This window comes from Primulina eburnea, chromosome 4 (genome assembly GCF_022965805.1).
Source record: "Primulina eburnea isolate SZY01 chromosome 4, ASM2296580v1, whole genome shotgun sequence".
In the NCBI taxonomy this organism is placed as follows: Eukaryota; Viridiplantae; Streptophyta; class Magnoliopsida; order Lamiales; family Gesneriaceae; genus Primulina; species Primulina eburnea.
The window spans coordinates 35,182,161-35,204,080 of record NC_133104.1 but is presented as its reverse complement, the minus strand read 5'-3'; the positions used below and the strand labels follow the sequence as shown (position 1 = coordinate 35,204,080).

Genomic DNA, 21,920 nt, shown 5'->3' with positions numbered 1-21,920 from the left:
CCATGATCTCCTAGGTATCACTGATAGTGCCTACAAGAACCTTAAATTATGATTAACATAAAATATGGTCCTTACATCTCATATATCCCAATTAAATCTGCAACAATTGATATATCGATAGTTGCATATGAATTCGATAAAGATGTGAAATATATTTGATTAATAACAGTGACATGATATGTGCAACCGAGGAAACACATTTTCAAAATGTACACGTTTTACTCTTGCCAGAGATTACTTGCATTATTAACTCATCAGATCACATATGATATCTTTGCCCGTAGGAAAATGGTGAATGCTCGACTACAATATATCAGTTCTTATGTATTTCAAAACTATACCCAATCTCGCCATCTGATGACCTTCAATGAAGTCGGTAAACAGATCAAAGTTTATGTTAGTACGTAGAGCATGTACATTGTTCCGGGTCAAAGGATTAGTATGTATAACCATAACCGCGAACTATTTCACTCGATAAGTGATAATTAGTTGGACAGTCTGAAGTAGAGTTCTTCAGTGCATCATCAAATGATCACACATCCGTATGAATTGACATCTTTATGTCCTTATAAATTAAACATGACGTTTACATAACAAATTCTAGTATCAAGCTCAAGCGATCTTGTAATGACCATGGGCCATCCTGATCTTGGGCTCCCTCGAGGACCTTGTCCCATCTTGGGTTCCCACTGCGGCCTTTTCTCTCACGGTCTTTCCCATGCGTCATTACTCATAGAACTTCTACAGCCCAGGCACTGGAGCTTTTACCTTCACAGGATTCGAACCGAAGACCTCCTGGACATATAGGTCATGGCAAAGCAATCCTAGTACCAGTTGGGCTACCATGGGCTATCCCGATCTTGGGCTCCCTCGGGAGCCTTGTCCCATCTTGGGTTCCCACTGGGGCCTTTTCTCTCACGGGCTTTCCCATGCGTCATTACTCATGGAACTTCTCCAGCTCATGCACTGGAGCTTTTACCTTCCCAAGATTCGAACCCAAGACCTCATGGGCATATAGGTCATGGCAAAGCAATCCTGGTAAGGTAAAAGCTCCAGTGCCTGGGCTGGAGAAGTTCTATGAGTAATGACGCATGGAAAAGTCCGTGAGGGAAAAGGCCCCAGTGAGAAAGCGGTTTCTTTCGCCTTCCCCAGCACTTGAACCCAGGACCTCCAAGCATAAGTACTTAGATTCCTAAAGTGTGGGTACCAGTTGAGCTAGTAGTGGTGCGTGGGTATGGGCCGATGCCTTTGTTGGTTCATCCTAATGGCCCATGATCGTTATAGATCTTTATCCTTATTTTAGGCGGCTAATTCGACTAGAAACCTGTTTAGAATATATAATATATTTCATAATGAGTTTCATGATCTTACTTTGGAAGGCAAACCTTATGGTGCATTTAATATATTCAAAGACTTTATCTATGCAGTTTGCATGAGTATACAAATAAAATAAATATCATAATTAGATAAAATCGTAAAATATTAAAATAAATATTGTTTTTACGTAAAAGATAATAAAACTCGAACCATAAATTGCATTGAGAGACACATACTCTAACTTTATTCGTCCCCTTATTTCCCCCAACAGTAACAGTCCCTATCTCGCTTTTGATAGATTGCTTCAGGGCTTGTTCAAGATGCATGTCCGTTAAAGTCCACAACCCTTTGTGTTTCAAGTGCTTGAAATGAAAACTCTTGGTTAATGACTCTCTTTTGTATCAAAAGAAGTCCTTTAAGTAGTGTTTTAGAGATGATTTTTATTGGGTGGGTCTGAGGCTCAGAATCCTCAGTTTCTTGGATTTTTGAAATCTTGGATGAAACAAATCCCACTGTTCTTTTCCTTTATTTTCTTCTTCATGCAAGTAAATTAAAATAGCTCACTTTATGCATTTGGCTTTTCATTTTTATTGCGTTGTTCTTCAGAGTTGTGGTGGGGTTTGAGTACTTTCTTGTTCATTATTAGCTTTTTACTTCCTCATTCTATAGCAAAATGGTAAAAAACCACAGCTAATTTCGACACTGCGTTGGCTTTTGATTTGTACACTGTTTAGGGATAAAGGGTAACCAATGATTTCCCACATATACTTCTGGTCAATGTAGTTTCATATTCAAGGCTCTAACGTTTTGTATTTTCACCTCTTGGCTAGCTAGCACACCTTATGTATCTTTGTGTGTTTTACTTTCATATTATTTCAACTCGTGTATTTTTTCAGGGACTGAATCAGCTGCACACTTCCAAGGATAGCCAGGTATGTCTAAATTATTCTCGATGAAAATAAGTTCTGCTACAGAAGAAACTGTTGTTTATTTGTTTAATTAATTGCTTCAATATGATGATCAAAGCTGATAGGGTAGACTTTTACACTCTTCATTTTCCGTTCGAAAAAGGAATATGAATTAATTTTCTTTTAGTGCCGTACTCGTTTTCTTTTATATTATGATTGTTGTCTTTACTCTATTAAGAAAAGAAATTCCCAGAGCATGATGTTTAAGAAATTCCAAGAAATGTGCAAATTTGATATCTAATTGTTTGAAAACTGATTAACTGCATGTTATCAAATCAACTTGCTCAAGATTTGAAATGAGAAACTCTATATTCTTATGGCTAAGATTTGAGCTTGATGTATTAACCAAACATGCTGGACTTGCCTGGCCTTATCTTGTAATAATTGACGTTTTTTTTTATAAAAATAGATCTGTTGAGGACTCGAATTCTTGAATACTGACTTGTCATGCATTCTTCAGCTTATAAATTCCCAAGATCAACACACAGGAATGCTTATTCTTTAGCATACATGCCTTGAAATCTGGACCTGTCTGAATGATTTAGAAGCTCTAACTGGTTTGGTTGGGTTACGGATCCGATCAACATGCAAAACGACCCAAGTGAATCACATTCTATTGTTACAGATGTGAACTCGTTGAATTCAGCTCTAGCGACTGTCGGTTATTCTGATTCGGTTTACAGGCTAAACCATAACCATGCCATATCCGGATTTGCCAAACCTTTATCCTTTGTAGAAGCTGTGAACAATCTCGTTTGTGGGCAATTAATGAATCGGGATGAAATTTGGAATTCAAACATTCAAGATCCAAACCAAGTTATGGAGGGGATCCCCTTTCCCACTGTCAACCCTGCTGCCACTCTTTCATCTGCGAGACATGGCACGTTAGATCATCAAGAAAAGCTACCGAATTTCGGTCATTGTGCTTATCCGTTTGATGGCTCTTTCAATGTGGTGTATTCTTCATTTGAGACTATAAACCATGGTCAGGAGAGTTTACCCTTCGACTGTGGCACTAAATGGGACCTCAACAAATTTGTAATTCCTGAATATTTTGGGAGAGTAATGGAAGAAATGGAGTTCAACCACATAATCCGACTGAGATCTCCTTCACTAACGAATGGATTTTATCACAAAATACGGCTGCCACAAACTCTAATAGCCGAGGAACTTCTCGATTTAGCAATGAGTTGTCTCTAAGTCTTGCCTCATCTCAACCTTCTACCGTGCATGGAAGATCCATTCGAAATCAATGCTCAGAACAGACATCTTGCAGCAGTAACAATCTTTCATTGAGCTTTGATTCTTACAAGCAGCTCCAGCCATCACCGCTGTTGGGATCAAGATTATTCCAAGCAATGCAAGAAATTCTTGCTAAAATTGCCTGTTATGCACTCGTAAGTAATTCAACTGCTGGTGTAGATAATGGAAATAATGTTCCGGTTTTGAGCTCCCGTGGCATTTTCCAAGTGACAAGTGGGAGTTTGAAGCAAACAAGAAGCATATGCTGGCTTTATTGCAAATGGTTAGTCGGTGTTTACGCTATGAATTGACATACATAGATTACAATTCATAAATACTTTTTTAAGAGTTCATCTTATTCTTATGCTTCGCTTGTTGAATTTAGATTGACGAACAGTACAACCGATGTTTGCATGAGGTCCACACGGTAGTCTCTGCATTTTATGCTGTAACAGAGTTGGATCCCCATCTACATGCTCGATTTGCTCTCCCAACAATCTCATCAATGTACAAAAACCTGCGGGAGAGAATTAGCAGCTATATTCTTGCAATGGGAACAAATCTTAACGAAGGGAAATGTCAAGAAAAAGAAGAGAAGTCATTCAAGACATCTTTCATCCAAAAACAATGGGATCTTCAGCAGCTAAGAAAGAGTGATTCTCAATTATGGAGGCCTCAAAGAGGACTACCTGAAAGATCCGTCTCAGTTTTAAGGGCATGGATGTTTCAGAATTTTCTTCATCCGTAAGTGGCCAATATTCGCATATCCTCGTCGTGTCTTCCATACAAGTATAAAAATCAACTTCAATCTCAAAATATCTATTCCATTCATCTAAGATGGTTACCAACAGAGATTGGCTTTGAGTTGAACTTGTCTTTTAGGATATGAATGATTTGTTTTGTCAATTGGAATTCATTCTCACTAGTGTTTTCCTAATTCATCAGGTATCCAAAAGATGCAGAGAAGCACCTTCTGGCTATAAAAAGTGGATTGACTAGGAACCAGGTGAGCTATTAACTTGTTATCCTCTAGCCGGAGATCAAAACTTGTTTCCTATGATGATATGTCGATATATAATTTCAGATGAATATTTCTGTCTAGGTTTCGAATTGGTTTATAAATGCTCATGTTCGTCTGTGGAAGCCGATGATAGAGGAAATGTATGCAGAGACGAGCAGGAGGAAAGCTTGTCGAAATGGTGAAAGATCAAACTGATCATGGCAGTTTCAATAGAAATCAGATGCACTTTGATAGAAGAAGGTTTCCCATCGATTGAAATATATAAACTCGGTATATTTCTATTATATATATAAATATGTCATTTCAATTATGAATTTACTTTGACTCACTTACTAATTGTAACTTCAAATCTATACGTGTTTTGCTTCAATGAGAATATGAATATATAAATGTGTCACTTTAATTATGAATTTACTTTGACATCTTTAGAATTGTAACTTCAAATCTATATATGTTTTGCTTCAATGAGAATATGAATAGACCACTGATGTTGATGTCCTTCTCTATATAAGTTACATCATATGTTATTTGTTTGCACTTATCATGGCTCATATTTTTCCTTCGCAATTGTAGCTGCGTGCCAGTTCATTACATACAAACCGATGTCATCTGCAAGTCTAGAGAAACCTATCATTTCTTTAACGCGTTAGTTTAATGTTTTGGAGTGGGCTCGCTGATCTGCTACATTTGACTAGGCTTATTGTTTGGGACTAACCTCCGATGTGTAGACGATACACAATCGAAGCTGTTGATCGTACTTTGCAAGACCTTGTTGGTAACAAAAAACAGTTTGATGGAAAAGTATTATTATTAGGAGGGGATTTTATGCAAGTTCTTCCTGTTATTCCTAAAGCAACAATTGAAGAAACTATCGATGGAAGCCTTATTCGATCTGTTCCATGTATGAAAATTGAAAGGAAATAATATTTCCGAATTTAGTTGATCTGCGCAACATGCTCAAATCAACCAAGCAGTCAAGGGGGTATGCAGTTCAAATCAGTTATCTTTTGAAGGTCAAGGGGCTAGTGGCTGATAATGCTGAAAAATCGGTCAAATTCAAAGTCTTCAACGCCAAGAACGTTTAGCCACCCAATAATAAATTAGACATCTCTCATGATCAGTTTGTAAAGATAAAAAGGAGATAGGTACGCAGCAGGATGTTCCCAAGTCAGTAAAGAAGGAAAAACTTTGGCTCAGCTGAAAACAATCAATCAAGAGAAAATTGATTGTCAGTGAATTAGATTATGAGAAGACCGTCTCAGAAGATTACAAAGAAACAAAGGACACAGAAAACCAAGCCTGTAGCAATTTTGGAACTTTTCCCAGCTGATAGATTGAAGCAATCAGACGCTCAACAGCCTATTCAGGCTATTCCTTTAAAAGCCATTCCAGCTGATGTTTTAGCTAAAGATCAGTTACCTCCACCAACTGATCCATCCAAAAGGTCATCACTACATCTAGTAAAAAGAAGGAATCAGCAAGAGTTTCAGCTCCTTTGATCAATATCAATCGACCTACCATCCTTGCTCCCGCTCGACCCAAAGGAATCAAAATTCAGGAACTAGTGGATGCTACTCATTCTGGACTGAACATTCCTGCACATTCTCTCTGATGAGAAAGGCAAGGGCAAGTTAATCGAAGACCTCAGGCCATCAAATGCAATTCAAACTCACATTGACCTTATCTGGGAACAGTTCAATGCATTTGTTGAATCCAAACTGAAAGCTTATAATGCTTAGACAAGTTTCAGAACTCACACTTTTGCCAAACAGTTGAAAAAGAAGTCTAAACTGAATAAATTCATCAAATTGGAAGGAATTGTTCTCAAAGTGGTCAAAGCTGCTACCATTGTTCAGGCACTGGGGAGAAAAAATTATTCCTTTGATCAAATAAGAGAAAAAAAGTTGGGACAACTGATTGAGAAGCTCAAAAGCAACTACATTTCTACAAATTCAACTGCTTACAATGATCGAGATGTGCTTACTCAGTTGGATACAGATCTTATTGCTCTGCAATCGTAGATAAAGTTTTGGGAACTAGATCAGGAATTAGTCAATCATGAAGGCTTTTCCAAAGATGAAGAAGATGAATCATCATCACATCACAAAGAGCCATCCCCAGAACAAGCTGCTACTACAACAGTAGAGAAGATTCAGGTTGTGCCACCATCTTCTTCTACTGCTGATCCTCAACTATACTCGGACGCTGACTTGACACTTGCTCATATCAATGAGATCATTCAGTCAGTAGCCCAAGAATTTCAAACGAATGTGCCTTTAACTGAATCAGTTGATCTCCCAACATATCAATCAACTACATATGCTCCTATCTCTTTCACTGAGGAACCAGTTCATCCTCTTGTCTCTGCTGAACAAATTGTTCAAACTGATATGCCCATTCAATCACCTATCGTGACAAATCTAGAAACTGTTGACACTGTGGAGGCTCAGTTGCATGATATTCAAAATTTTCCAACTGACGAGCCGCAACAAGTTTCAGTTGACCAACAATCAGAACCACCAGTCACTGACCCTCCAACTGAAACTCCCACATATCATCAACTTAATCAGCAGTACAGTTCATCTGCTGCTCCGAATCAATCTTCTACTCCTATTCAAGAAGAAGCCAGTATGCAAGACGTTCCAGAGCTGACACATGCTAAAACGGTAGTATCTGACAGGACTATGGTGGTCTTTGATCAAACTACATGGGAACAGGAACCAAGGATGACTGAACCTGTATCTCCTCATCCATCCTCAGACATGGATTTAGTACTTGAAGAGATTTAGGACATTCAGCTCAACATGTCAAAGATAATGCAAAAAATAAAGGAAATTCAGAATACTCAGTGCTCACTCTCTGAAGCTGAACTCCTCAAGTGAATTTAATTCAGGGAAACTGAAATCACTTCAAATTGATGTGACCTCTATCTCCTTTGCGATCGATGAACTTAAAAAGAATAGAGGCTTAGCTGAGAGTCTCTCCCTAACTCAAGACTCAATCAGCAAACGAGTATAATATATGGAGACATCTGTTTCGAAGAAAATCGACTTGCTGCAAACCACTGTATTGACTGCTGTCAAAGATATTGCAGCTAATATTAGGATTTTATCTTGCAAAGTCGATGTGCTTGACAAAAAATGGGAAGCAGCTAGATTGATGAAAGAAAAAGCGAGAGAGGATCAGAACTGAAAAGAAAACTGTTGTCAGTTATTAGTCGAAGATTATTTGTTTTCTTGGTATGAATCTATACACTAGAAAAATTATTTTATCTACAATGATTCAAAGCATTCTCTTTACTTCAACAGATCAATTTATTAAAGTTCCAAGTTTTGTCAATCACCAAAAAGGGGGAAATTGTTTGAAACTAAATTTCAGTGATTTGACAAACTAAGCATCGAACTCATTGGAATAACTGATCAAAGGAAAATGAGCTTAACTAACTAAAATCTTACAACTATTAGTTGTCATTAGCTGAAGATTAATGCGTACCAGCTAAATCTTATCTACGTCGAACTGATCAGTTGAAGCAGAATCTAACTGACTGATCAGTTGGGAACTCATAACTGAATTCTTCAATTGATCAGTTTCCAGCATGACTGTACTATTTGTCGATTGTCGTTCTCAGCTGTACATGTCATCAATTAAGAACGACAATCGACAAATAGTACAACAAACTGCAACTCGTAGTGGAACGCCGCATTTCAGAGTCTACGGTGTACGAATGTCAGATAATATTGACGTGCATAGTCAACGGATATATGGATTCAAATATTATTTAATATTACCGTTGAGAGAGAAGCCTATAAATAGGTGATGAGGGAAGCTGAGAAGACAACAACACGAACAACTATTTTATTCAAGCTTGCTGTTACTCTCTCTACTCGTATTCAAATATCAAGAGCTCACTCTTATCAGATATATCAGTAGCAATCAAGGCTATATTTACGAGCTTGTTAGCACTTTGAAATCTTTGTTAGATTCATTCAGTCGTGTTATATTCAATCACGCATTGTAAAAGTTTTTGTGAACTAAGAGTTTCAGTTTTGGCAGTGTTAAGTCCAAACTAAAGTGGGTCAGTACAACTTTTGTATTCGATCAAAGTCGTTCAGTGATAATCCTATCTTCGTGATAGAAGGGGTGATGTAGGAGTTATTCTATTCTACGAACATCCAGAAACAAACCGTGTGCATTTTATTTCAGCTATTACTTTCAGTCAGTTTACTTACGCAACTGTTTTCTTCAGTTAAACTGATTGTTATCGACTGACGAGATACCGAGCGTCAGTTTGTCACTAAATTGAACTCAATTTTTAAAAAATATATATAATATGTGAGTGTTTATTCAACCCCCCTTCTAAACACTTATCACCGTCTAACAAATCCTTTCAGCATGGTTGGTGAGTTGAGTTTTTTTCTTGCTTTGCAAATTAAACAAATGCATGATGACATTTTTCTCTGTCAAAGTAAGCATTCCAAAAAACTAGTAAGAAATTTGCAAATGAAAACTCCACACATGAAGACACCTATAGGCTCGAGTAAAAAATTGTGCAAAGATGATGCTGACGAAAATGTTAACAACACTTTATACCGCACATCATTGTAAGCCTCCTGTATTTGATAGCCAGTCTACCTGACATCATGTTTAGTGTATGCTTGTGTGCTAGATGTCAAGCCAATCCTAAAATTTCTCACTGAAAAGCTGTTAAGCGTATTCTACGCTACATAGCAGGAACAACTGATTTAGGATTATGGTACACTCAGGAAACTAACTCCAATTTGGTAGGTTTTTTTTATGCTGGTTGGGCTTGTGATTTAGATGATAGAAAGAGTACATCTGGATGTTGTTTTTATCTTGGTAATAATTTAATCTCATGGCATAGCAGGAAACAAAATTGTGTTTCACTTTCAACTGCTGAATTTGAATATGTGGTAGCTGAAAGTTGTTGCTCTCAACTGTTATGGATGAATCAAATGATAGAAGACTATGGACTAAGAGTGAAACTCCTCTTGTGTACTGTGATAATTCTAGTGCAACTGATATTTCAAAAAATCCAGTACAACAGTCTCGAACAAAACACATTGACATCCGATATCATTTTATTCGATATCTAGTAGAAAAAGGGTTGATTCGAATGGAATTTGTTAGTAAAAATAACCAACTGGCCGACATATTCACAAAAGCATTGGATTATGAAGGACTTTCCAATCTAAGAAAGTCTCTCAGCATGTGTTCTGCCTGAACCATCACAGATGTTGTCTTAGATGTTACAACATCTCGGACAACACCTAACATGCATGTGCATTTTTAGGACTTAGGTATTCTGCATTATATTCATACCGTGATATGATATGTTGGAATAATGTAGAATAATTTTCTTGTGTACTTACAATTTCTTGTTCTATTTAACTTAACACACTTGGGCATTATTAATAATCTGATTAAATCATAAAGTAGTTGAAGGATGATCATGTACTCCATGACATTGACCCATGCGAAAGGTGACTTGAGAAGATTGAGTAAAAAGAAAAATAAAGTATAAATATGCTCTGTATCAGAAGAAAAGATTAGAAGAAACTAACTAAAAGATTTCAATGAATATTGTGCTTTTAGTGTAGGAACTACCTCTTCTGAATTTAATACAAAAGTCAAAATAGAATAAATTGGAAAAAGCTACCTAGAGGAGTCCTAAAGAAGACCGTTCTTCTAGTGTGTGAGCCATCACTTCTATGATTAGAAAGTTGATAAGCCTCTAAGTGTGCAGAAAATTCACAATAAATGTTTGGAATTGGACGTGTTGTCTGGAGATGTTGCCAACATTTGTGAAAACACTTCATCTATGAATATATTTCATACTTGTTTTCATGTTTCTATTCCTGTTATATTCTGTTTCTAGACATCAATAGGTCATTCATAAACATAAATATTGTGAATATTGTTGCGTTATGAAGAGTTGAGTATTTCAACAGAAAAAATTCGGCGAAAATCCAGATATTTCTAGAAATAAAATATTTGTGATTTTTGATGGTTCAGTGGTGTTAAATCGATATGAGCTTCAATTCTGGAAACTATTTTTGAAATGATATTGGATGCAATTATCTTGGTAATTTGAAAGTGATTACGGCTAAAAATATTTTGCCCGTTATTTTTTACAGTTAGGATCAAATCAATTGGTTGAGTGAATCTTGACTTGTTCTTTTTTTTTACTTGTACTGAGCATATATGCTTCTCTCTTTAATCCACAATGTTTCACTTCACATTATCTGCAAAATTATTTCCACAAGATTTCGTGATTTCTCTTTGTTCTATTTTTTCCAAATTCTCTGAAAGTTCTCTGTTCTTCTTCCGTACTCGCAATTCAGTTTGTATCAATGACAGGAAGTGGATACGACCAACTCGACATTAGAAGTGAAATGGGACACAGGGATGGTGTTACTCATGTTCCCATATCATGTACCGCAACATCTACTGTTGAGCCATCTCTGGAGATGACACCCGCCATTGAAAAGCCTGTAACACTGGAAGTAATCACCCCAGGCTAGCCGGGGAATGAAATTAACATTGATAATCTGCCTGATTTTACTGCTATCAACAGGGCATGTCCACCTCCATCGCAAGTCATAAGATCAAAATACAAGAAAGGTACAACCTTGATCTGACCAAATCCAAGCGATTTCGCCACAAAGGAGAAGGGCCTATCCGAACATCCCTTGCTGATCCAGAGAACACTTCGGGGGATGACTCAGAAGATGCGGATTCTGAATTCGTGGCTCGAAAGAAAGTTGTATTGGCAAAGATGAGTAGCTCTTTGTGTGATGAAGCACCACTGTTCCTCCACAAGAGACTACCCAGCCTGATGAGGATGAAATCTCTTTGGCCCAGTTCATGGCCACTTTGAAGAGGGACAAGTCTTATGTCCCTTCTAGTACTGCGCCTACCAAGCAAGAATCCGATGATGAACCAGATGCTGAAATGATGCAAGAATTTGAGGACAATCGTCCCGAGGGTTCCGATTCTTCCTCATCTTCTCACAGCTCTGTTGAAGCCCTTGATGAGGCTACTGGTACTGTTGATGCAAGCAGTGAAGACTCCTCTACTGCTGCAGATGTTGCCGAAGATGTTGAGGACACTGGAGACAACACTGATCTCAATGGTTGTGATCTGACTATGGATTTCAGTAACAAGTTCTACACTGAAAAATCAGTTGCTCAGTGGCACCTGTATGCGCATCGAGACTTTCTGGAAGAAAAGAATGTGGATGGTGATGCCTTTGAAAAGCAAAATTTGATAGAATTTCTTACGGATTGCCAGCTTTATTCAACGGTTTCAGCCGTCACACCATTTTGTCGCAAACTGGTGCTGGAATTCTATGTCAATCTATCACTCGGAGTCGGTGATTAAAGATAAGCTCAATATGGGAAAGTATTTGTTCAAAACAAAATTTATGAGTTCAATCCTGCTATGATCAATCTGCACTACCATACACCAATTGATTCTGAAGAAGGACTCCCTCCTAACATTCACGATGTCACATCCACACTAACCGGAGGTCTTATCACCAAGGTCGATGATCTGAAATTGGATACCTTCTACAAATTCCACCATCGTGACCTGACACCAAGCTTTGGTTTTATACTACATTTGGACTAAAGGAGTTTTTAACTTTGGGAAGCTAGTCTTTAAGACTGTGCTTCAATATGATGAAGGAGGCCTCAAAGCATCAAAGCTTACATTCCCCCCACTGATATATGGAATGCTTGTATCTCAAGGATTTTTTTTGAGACATTGATGAGCAACTCTCTGACACCAGTGATACATTTAAAATTTCTCCGGCTTTCTTCAAGGTTAATCGAAAGATTGATCTTCCATGGTCTGATCCTCATACGTCTCCAGCTATGGATGATATCCCTCAAAGAATTCACGATACTTCCGGATCTACGGGATATGTAATGCTCTCAACGACTTCCATCCAAACCCAAATATACCATGCTCTAACAAATATAATTCAGTCCACAGTTGTTCTGGTCTACTACTAGAACTTAGTTTCTGACTATTGACTAGCTATGGAGGTAGCTGTCCATTCTGGACAAAATGGGGAGGAGATGCAACTCAAACCCAAGCTGATGCTGATGCTGATGCTGATGCTACTGGACCATCGAGGACCACGAAGGATGGTGAAAGGATTGTGAATTGAAAAGATCAAATGACACCATCTATCTTATACCTTTAATGTTTTACAAATTGTTTTTCTTGCTTTCTCTTTTAATGTTCTACTCTGTTAAGTTCTCTTTCTTTTGAATGATAAAAGTTTCTGCTTTCCCTGATGTGATTTTGTTTTAATGAACTATTAATGATATTTTGCAGGTGTTGTCTCCTGTGTTGCTAACACAACAAACAACACCCGTGCTAACTTGATTTTATTCAGGGAGAGAAAAATTCTCTTATTAAGGGGGAGTTAACTGGAGTTTAACTGAGAAATTGACTTTGATCTCATTTTGTCCAGAAAAGCAAAAAGGAGGAGATGGAAGGGAAATATAATTTTCGTATTAAATTTATTTCTTAAGATTAATTTTTCCTTGTTGACATCATTTTGAATATTTAAATATGGTTTTTCCTTTCTAGGTAATATAATAATTATGCTAAGATTTTTGTGCTATGGTATCTTTGTTTAAAAAGAGTTTGTTTCTAATAAAACTCTTACTTTCCATATTGTGTAGGTTTCTTGTTGATGGGCTATAAATAAGAGGATTCATCTAATGCAAATGAGGGTGATTTACGCATAAGCACATACATACTATTGCACCTTTACATGCCATAAAATTTAGAGAAAATAATCTACAAGGTTGTTGCTGATCGAAGAGTGTTGAATTTATATCTTGCCGTGATTGTTGGAGACATCTGCAGACAACAACTGTGAAGAAGTTGGCTGAAGATTTGTTTTTGATGCTCCAGTTTTAGCATTGTGTTTTGTTTCTTTATATACTGTTTTAATGTGGATTTTTTTAGGAAGCATTTGATTTTCTTCAACATGTTGAGAAAATTGATTTTTGATTAAAATCAATAGTGACAGTTTTCGTGTAAACTTGTTGGTTTTCTAGTGATTATTTTTTCCATGAGGCATACTTGCGCAAAATTTATTCCGTACTATCGTATTTACTTAAAGTAAATTTGTGTTACAAACTTATATATTCTGCAGCATGTTGTCTGAAATTTTGTAACATTTCACGTAACACTTAATTCTGATAACCACAAATTTGCAGTCACATACAATCTTACTTGTTTTGCTATTAAACAAAATACATCTCATACCTTACACAACTCATTTTCATTATCCCAGAAATAAAGCTTTAAATACTCAGGTTTTCCCTCTTGTGGCACAAGTAGAGGAAATGCATGAAACACTTGCCCAGCAACACGGAAGGTGTACACCCCATGATTAAGAGATTCTAGACTTTTGTCAATCTGTATACCGAATGATGTAAATGAAAATACATTATTATACAAGTGTATCTTATGACTGAATTCTACAGCCATCAAAGAAGAAGGATTGACTAAAAGATTAACCAAATCCACTGGTGCAATAGGTGATACAAGAAGAATTTTGCCACTGTCACAACAAAATGTAGAGGGTTCATGTGGAAATCTGAATGCCCCACAAACTTGACAGGTTGGAATGGCAGAGAGTGTATTAACATAATCTCATTGCAACTCAGTGACCGAAATAAAACAAGAGAAATGAAACGAATAGATGGACGTTAGAAACAGAGACAAAAAAAGCTAAATGACCTTCAACGAAACGTCGGCGCAACAAATTACTCACAAACAGGCAAGCAAGACACCCACAACAAGGCATCAGAAGCAACAACCGACACCATAAATATTCAATTAGAAGCTAGCTACAACAGTATTTGTTCATAAATGGTGACAAAACTGTAAATGTTGTGGACAAAACAGTTGGTCCATGTAATTTATAACTAAATTCTTCGTATTTCAAATATTTATAGTTAGTACATTATAAGATTGACATATTTTATCGAATAAGGAGTTTATAATTTTAAAGTTTGTGGTTGTGAATGTAAGTCTTTTGTAAGTAGCTAAGTATGTATATATAATCTTCAAATGTAATTGTTTTGTTTCTTAATAACTCTAAAATTCAGAGGAGAAATGTATAATTAACCATTTCAGAAACGGTAAACTTAAAAGTAGCTATCAAGTTAATGGTAATGTCAACAATTCGATTGTAGACATTCTTCTCCTCAAAAGTTTAGTGTTCAAAGTAGTACGTCAAAGCTTTATTTGTATTTAGCTAATCATATATACGAAACTAGTTATACTTTTTATATATAAAAAAAAAAAGCACAAATTTTTTTGAAAGCTCAACCAATTCATAATGTAAACTTGGTACCATTTTTCTGTTAAAAAATAGAATTCTCGTTTTTAATTTTAAAAACATGTGTATTCTTTAAGCCAAAAAAAAAACTTCATTTTCAATATAATTAATAATATCGATACTTCTCACAAAAGCATAACCGGAAAGTTAACAGGAAAGATACACAAGGTAACTCACCAACGGAACCGTTTTACCCCTAGAAGCATTCTTTTTTGTATTTTTCCTTAGACCTCGAAACGGCGTCCCAAATCATTCCAAACTTAATATATAATCTTAAAACACTCCTATAAATATTCCTTAGACATAAACTTATGCCCCTCGACTATCTTCCCAAATCGTTTTTAAAGCTTAGACGTGCATCCCGGTTTTGACTCGAAACTTTACCAAACTTGAACCAAAGCTTAATAACATTTAACTAAATCATATTCAACCCAAACTAAGTCAATTAGAACCCATGAACAGCCTAGGATACCTACTGAAATTCTGTTCTTATTCCTTTGAAACCCTAGCCCCTACTTGGTTCGATCCTAATCTAACCTCGACTCCAGTCCCTTAGCCACATGTCCAGACCTTATTTGACCCTCCTAGGACCAATGATTAACCCCTAAGGACACTACTGGACCGAGCCTTGAAAACCTAGAACCACGCATCCCCAAACTTGATCCCTTGCATGTGCAACTCCTCCTCTCATGGCTACAACTCCTTAGCCTCAAACCAGCCATCATACAACCTATCTAGGACTATGGTTCAGCCCCCCTAGGACCCCTAAACGTGCCCTAATAGCAGCTAGTAGTTGTGACCCTCGAAGACTCCTAGTCGAAGACTCCTTAGTCACTAGGACTCTTATTTTCGTTCATCCTTGCACCCCTACTGTCCAGCCCCTTTAACATGCATCTATAGATCCTTAAATATGTGGAAAACATCCATTCAAGTTCTCCTACCATGGCAGCCCCTTTGTGCTTTATTAGGAGGAGTTTTGAAAGATGAAAACACTAGTTTTGTACATGTATAGCCATAGAAAAGAAAATATATAAATCATATCATGTTTTTCATGCAATCATGTACCAAACACAAAATATGATATAAAAGATGAGAAAAAAGAGATTAATGTGTGCATTTGCATATATTTCGCACGAAAAACGGCTTGCGATGCGAAGAACGTTGGCGGAAGACGAGAGATGCGACCTTTCTGATTTTTCCTTCAAATTTCATGGTTTTTCTTCTTCAAAATTACGTGTATGTGTGTGATTGGCTGGTGGAAGAAGAGTCCTTGTGTTTGTGTGTGTGGTTTGCGTGAGTTGTGTGTGTATTTGTGAAGTTTGATGGCTTTTTATTTTAATTAAAACTCAAGTGTAGGCTTAGGCCCATTAATCATAGTATAATAGGCCCATTAAGTCCTTTAGTAAATATTTAAAATATTTTCTTAAGAAAGTTTGTGAAAATAATAGTCGAGTTATCGAAAAGTTCATATTTTCGTCGAAAATCGAATGATGTTTAAAAATATGATCCAACGTATAAAATCACCTCAAAACAAATATTATCTGTATTTTCAACCATCTTGCAAACAAAAAATCAAGATAAAACAAATATTATATTTTTTTATCAATAAAATGTAATTACATATTTTATATTAAATAAATTTATTTTATTTCTATGTTGTAAATAATAAAATGAAAATGCTGATGATCAATTGATAAATATGATAAAGCTGAATAATTTATTTTAAAATAATTAATAATTATTAATACGTAAACAAGTTAATTACTTTAAATGATTAAGTTGACTTTACTAAGGAATATTAGTATATAGTATTTCTGTAATAAGATGATATTATATGATAATAATATATAGTAATATTATTTAACAAATAATAAATAAATACTAAAAAAATTAAATTTGTTATTATTATTATATTAAGCAAATATTAATTGTTTCAATAACATTTTTAAATAATATATAAAACTAATAATTATTTTACTTTAAAACATACTAATTTTAACTAATATTAATTAAAGAACATTAGTTTAAAATATTATTATAGTATATCATACTAAAATTAATTAAATAATAACAAAAAATATATTAAAATAAATTTAATATTGTTATTATAATTATCTTGTGCAAAATTTAATTTAGTCAATCAAATTTTTAGAAATTAGTTTAGATAATAATAAACTCAAAAATACTACAGATATTAAAATTAAACTTACTTAAACAAGTACATTTTTTAATTTGGTGAACAACAACATAAAGAAATAATTCGTTTACTAATTGTGTAGGAATGAAAATCACGTGTGATTGAGTCATACATTGATATTGGTTAATCCAAAATATTTTAATCTAAGTCAAATATTATTACATTAATTCAAATAAGAAAAGACAAAATTTCTAACTATATGATGTTTATCTCATATTACAAACAAAATAATGATTCATAATTAATTATTTGTCAGAAAAACTAATTTATCTCGTACAACTAACAACTCTCTAAATAAATTTTTTTTATTTTTCTTATAATAATAACAACAATAAATACAAAATATATTTAAATATTATCAATAAAAAGTAACTGTTATTTTTTAAGACTCGCTCAGTATGAAATAAATGACAAATAAACGAATAATATTATTATCTAACAATGTTAAACATTTTTATCAAAAAATAACATTATAAAAAAAATTATTTCAATAATAATAAAAATAAGATTAAAACTAGTCAAATACTTCAAAAATATAATGATGCTCGATAACAAAAAATATTACCAACGCAGTGTCGGACTTCGGAAGAATCTAAGCAGAGAAAGGAAGAATTTTGCACAAATAAATTTAGCAGAATGAAGTAAAATGCGTGCATATTTATCACGTAAGATAACTTTCAGATTCATTTGAATCCATGAGTTTGTCACGGATTCATAAGAATCTGTGAATCTTTTTTTAATTTGTTTTTTTTAAAAAAATTACAATATTTTAATAAATAATTTTTTAAATTATATTATTTAAGAAAACCCAATATATATATATATATATATATATATATATATATATATATATTATCAGGGACGGATCCAGAAATTAAAGTTGAGGTGGGCTTGAAGTTAATATAATAAGTTAATATATATATATATATATATATATATATATATATATATATATATATATATATATATATATATATATATCAAATATGAGATATTAATATGAAAATAGTTAGCAAAATGACATGGTATTTTTTTTTAAAAAATAACCTATTTTTCCTAGCGTATTCGAAATAAGAGAGTTAATTTTCAAAAAAAAAAGTTTAACCAATATCATTTTCAAAATTTATATATTATTTAAATTAATATGTAACCCGTGTAATATAAGACAAGTTTCACTTAGATTCAAAATTTACATTTTAAAACTATTTTGATATTAAAAATGAAGTGGTCAATAACTTTAGCTTTTCTGTACCTGGTACAAAGAATTTGATAATATGAACACCTTCAATCTTTGATATCTTTTGAAAAAAAAATAGACTGTGTTAAATCTTAATAATTGATCCCAAAAAAATAGAATTGTGGAATCTCTCTCATACATCCGTGTGTAAAAAATAGGGCTGGTGGGCTACAGCCTTTTTAGGCGGGCCAAGCATAGGTCCGTCCTGTATATATAATATAAAAGTCTGTAAAACCAATTTTGGTGGTTGCCGTTAACAGTAATTATATTTATATAAGCACAATGTAGGACCTTGTCGCTTTGGCCGAGTGGTTAAGGCGGTGCCTGCTAAGTACATTGGGGTTTCCCCGCGAGAGTTCGATCTCTCAGGCGACGGATAATTGTTTTCTAATTTTTGATTTAGCTTAGCAACATAATATTTATAATTATAAAATATGAAGATTTAAACATATTCTCTTTGTAAAATTTTTTTAAACAAAAGAATAAATATAAATTATAACATTAAAAATGTAAATATGATAAGAACCGAGAGAAATCAATTATTATTCTTTAACTCCCCAAATTTCTAAAATTTTCAAAAACATCCTTTATTCTTATAATCTTGGTACGTGGCATTGTTATACATATCGAGCATGTTCTTGAAAGCATATAGCCACACAAGGTTTCCAGCCTATATATAATGCTAAAATGATCGATTTTTTTAATAAATGGCTCATCATGCTTCCGTAAAATAAATTGAACAGTTTACCACTTTGACAAATATGCCGTCGGGTTATATCCACCGGTTTTTACATACTGCTCCTCACAGCCTAACCATCCAATCGCAACAGATGGTTCCTGATGCAGATTCCTTCAACAGCACTTAGTACAACCCTATTTTGTTTCCTACCTCGGGGTGTATAGTAAAGTAGTTCAATTTGAAACTAATATATGAGATGGGCAAAAGCCTTGGTTCTTTTATTCAATCATACCAAATATCATTACATAGTAACCTCCTGTAGAGGGGGAGAAACTTGTTTAGCTACTTATAGTAGCCGAAATGAGAACACACATAAAAAAATATTATAATGTTTGAAAGAAAATGAAGATGTCGAATCTCTCAGGCGACGGATAATTTGTTTTCTAATTTTTTGATTTAGTTTAGCAACATAATATTTTATAATTATAAAATATGAAGATTTAAACATATTCTCTTGTAAAATTTTTTTAAAAAAAGAATAAAATATAAATTATAACATTAAAAATGTAAATATTATAAGAACCGAGAGAAATCAATTATTATTCTTTAACTCCCCAAATTTCTAAAATTTTCAAAAACATCCTTTATTCTTATAATCTTGGTACGTGGCATTGTTATACATATCGAGCATGTTCTTGAAAGCATATAGCCACACAAGGTTTCCAGCCTATATATAATGCTAAAATGATCGATTTTTTTTAATAAATGGCTCATCATGCTTCCGTAAAATAAATTGAACAGTTTACCACTTTGACAAATATGCCGTCGGGTTATATCCACCGGTTTTTACATACTGCTCCTCACAGCCTAACCATCCAGTCGCAACAGATGGTTCCTGATGCAGATTCCTTCAACAGCACTTAGTACAACCCTATTTTGTTTCCTACCTCGGGGTATATAGTAAAGTAGTTCAATTTGAAACTAATATATGAGATGGGCAAAAGCCTTGGTTCTTTTATTCAATCATACCAAATATCATTACATAGTAACCTCCTGTAGAGGGGGAGAAACTTGTTTAGCTACTTATAGTAGCCGAAATGAGAACACACATAAAAAAATATTATAATGTTTGAAAGAAAATGAAGATGTTGAATGATGCATTTATCTTCCTTCTACCTGTTTATTTATAGAAGTCCCTTGTGGATTTGATTTACGGACTTCAAACTCTTGTCATAGCTTTATTGTCATCCAGCTGTGTTTGGCACTATCTCTTGAGTGGGTGATTGAATGATCCCTCCACCTTTTCTTGATTTGTCCTTTTTTAGATCATTAATATAGAAATGGCTTGTTCTTATGATTTTATTTTCTGGCATAACCAGTAGATATGTGTTTGTATCATATCAGCTGAGATCTCGTTCTCTTCTTCTTTTAACATCTTGTAGAGATCTTTAAAATTCATTACCTGCTTTCTTAATGCTTTAATCCGTCTTTTGGAAACCTTAAGATATGTAGTGTACATTTTTCTTTAGTTCCAAATTTCGGTTAAATATTGTGTAATTTTCTTGTTCTCGTTAGTGGTTTGAGTTCAAGTTTTCTTGGTTATTTAGTGGGTTTATCACATGCCCACGAACTCCTGTCGGGGAATTTTTCAAATTTTTCTATCTCCAAGGAAAAGTGATGGTAGTCACGTGTCCACTTATTTTTGTCGAGTAATCTTAAACTTTTGGTGTCCATGAGGAAAACGTGGTTGTGGTCCTTCACCACTTGGTCGTGTCTCTGCAAGATGCTTCCTATCTGACCGAGGTCCAAAGCCTTGCCAAATTCTAGCTCCTTCTGGTTTGGGCATTCTGGGCAGATCTGTTCTGACCATCTTCTCACATGAGCCATATTGCAGAATTTCCGACGAGTTTCTTTACTCCCCGACAGCTTGCTATTCCCAAGAAGAGTTCTTTTCATTTCAAATAAATTTTCTGAAAAACTTGTGGTTTTACCTATCATCGTATTTAACAAGAATGATCCGTTTACCGAATTATGATAATATTTAAACAAAAAATTGACTTTGTCCATCTCAGTCAGAAAGACCCATAAGCCCCATGCTCTTCTGGTAGAAATGTTATCTTCAGTTATTGAAGCAAAAAGCGGTGTTTCTTCTATCAGAGGATCTTTGATAAATTTTTGAAAATTAACATCTGGTCTCCTTAACTTGATGAAATGAAAGGCTTCGTGAGAGCCTTTTCCTGTTGGTTCTGGTGCTGTACTGAAAACGTATAGCTCCATAATGTCTCATTTGGAAAAATAATCGTTATTTGGCCAAGTTTCATGAACAACTTCTTGGACCCATTTAGGTAATCCTGAAATTTCAGGGAAGCTGGGTAATGTAGTATAAACTGAGGCAAGAGCCTAAAAATTCATATCACACTTTAACTTCCTTTGGATGTGAATTTGGTTTCATCCATATCCTAGGATATTTCCCTAAAACATCAACCTTGATTGTGGCTGGATTAATTCACACTCTTGTTTTTAATTTCTCCCAGTTTTTTTGGTACACCTGGAATGGAGAAATTGTAATTTCATCGGTACCAACATTAGATTTACCATTGTCAGTATTAGGTCTAAGGTTGATCTTTCACTCTTCAATCCTCGAGGTGAAGGGTTGAATTGAGGGCTCGAGATAGAGATCTGGAGTCTCAATTTTTGTTTCAGCCGACTCATCTGGAGATGATCCCGACTTAACACTTGTGCTAGGGTATTTGAATCCCCTGCTCCATGTATAGAATCTTGTATTCGAAAACTCTCCATTTGGGAAACTAGTGGTTTCTCAATACCTTGGAGGAGAGGCCTTTTTATAACAGACCATAGAAGAGTATAT

The 21,920-nt window shown here is 34.8% G+C and overlaps 1 non-coding gene and 1 pseudogene across 1 annotated transcript; both read left to right on the top strand.

Annotated features, from left to right (window-relative positions):
- Window positions 1-2,870: 2,870 nt before the first annotated feature.
- Window positions 2,871-4,824, top strand: LOC140830236 (homeobox protein ATH1-like; annotated as a pseudogene).
- Window positions 4,825-18,666: 13,842 nt separating this feature from the next.
- Window positions 18,667-18,747, top strand: TRNAS-GCU (transfer RNA serine (anticodon GCU)). The gene has a single exon. It is a non-coding gene; the product is annotated as a tRNA-Ser (tRNA).
- Window positions 18,748-21,920: the final 3,173 nt, after the last annotated feature.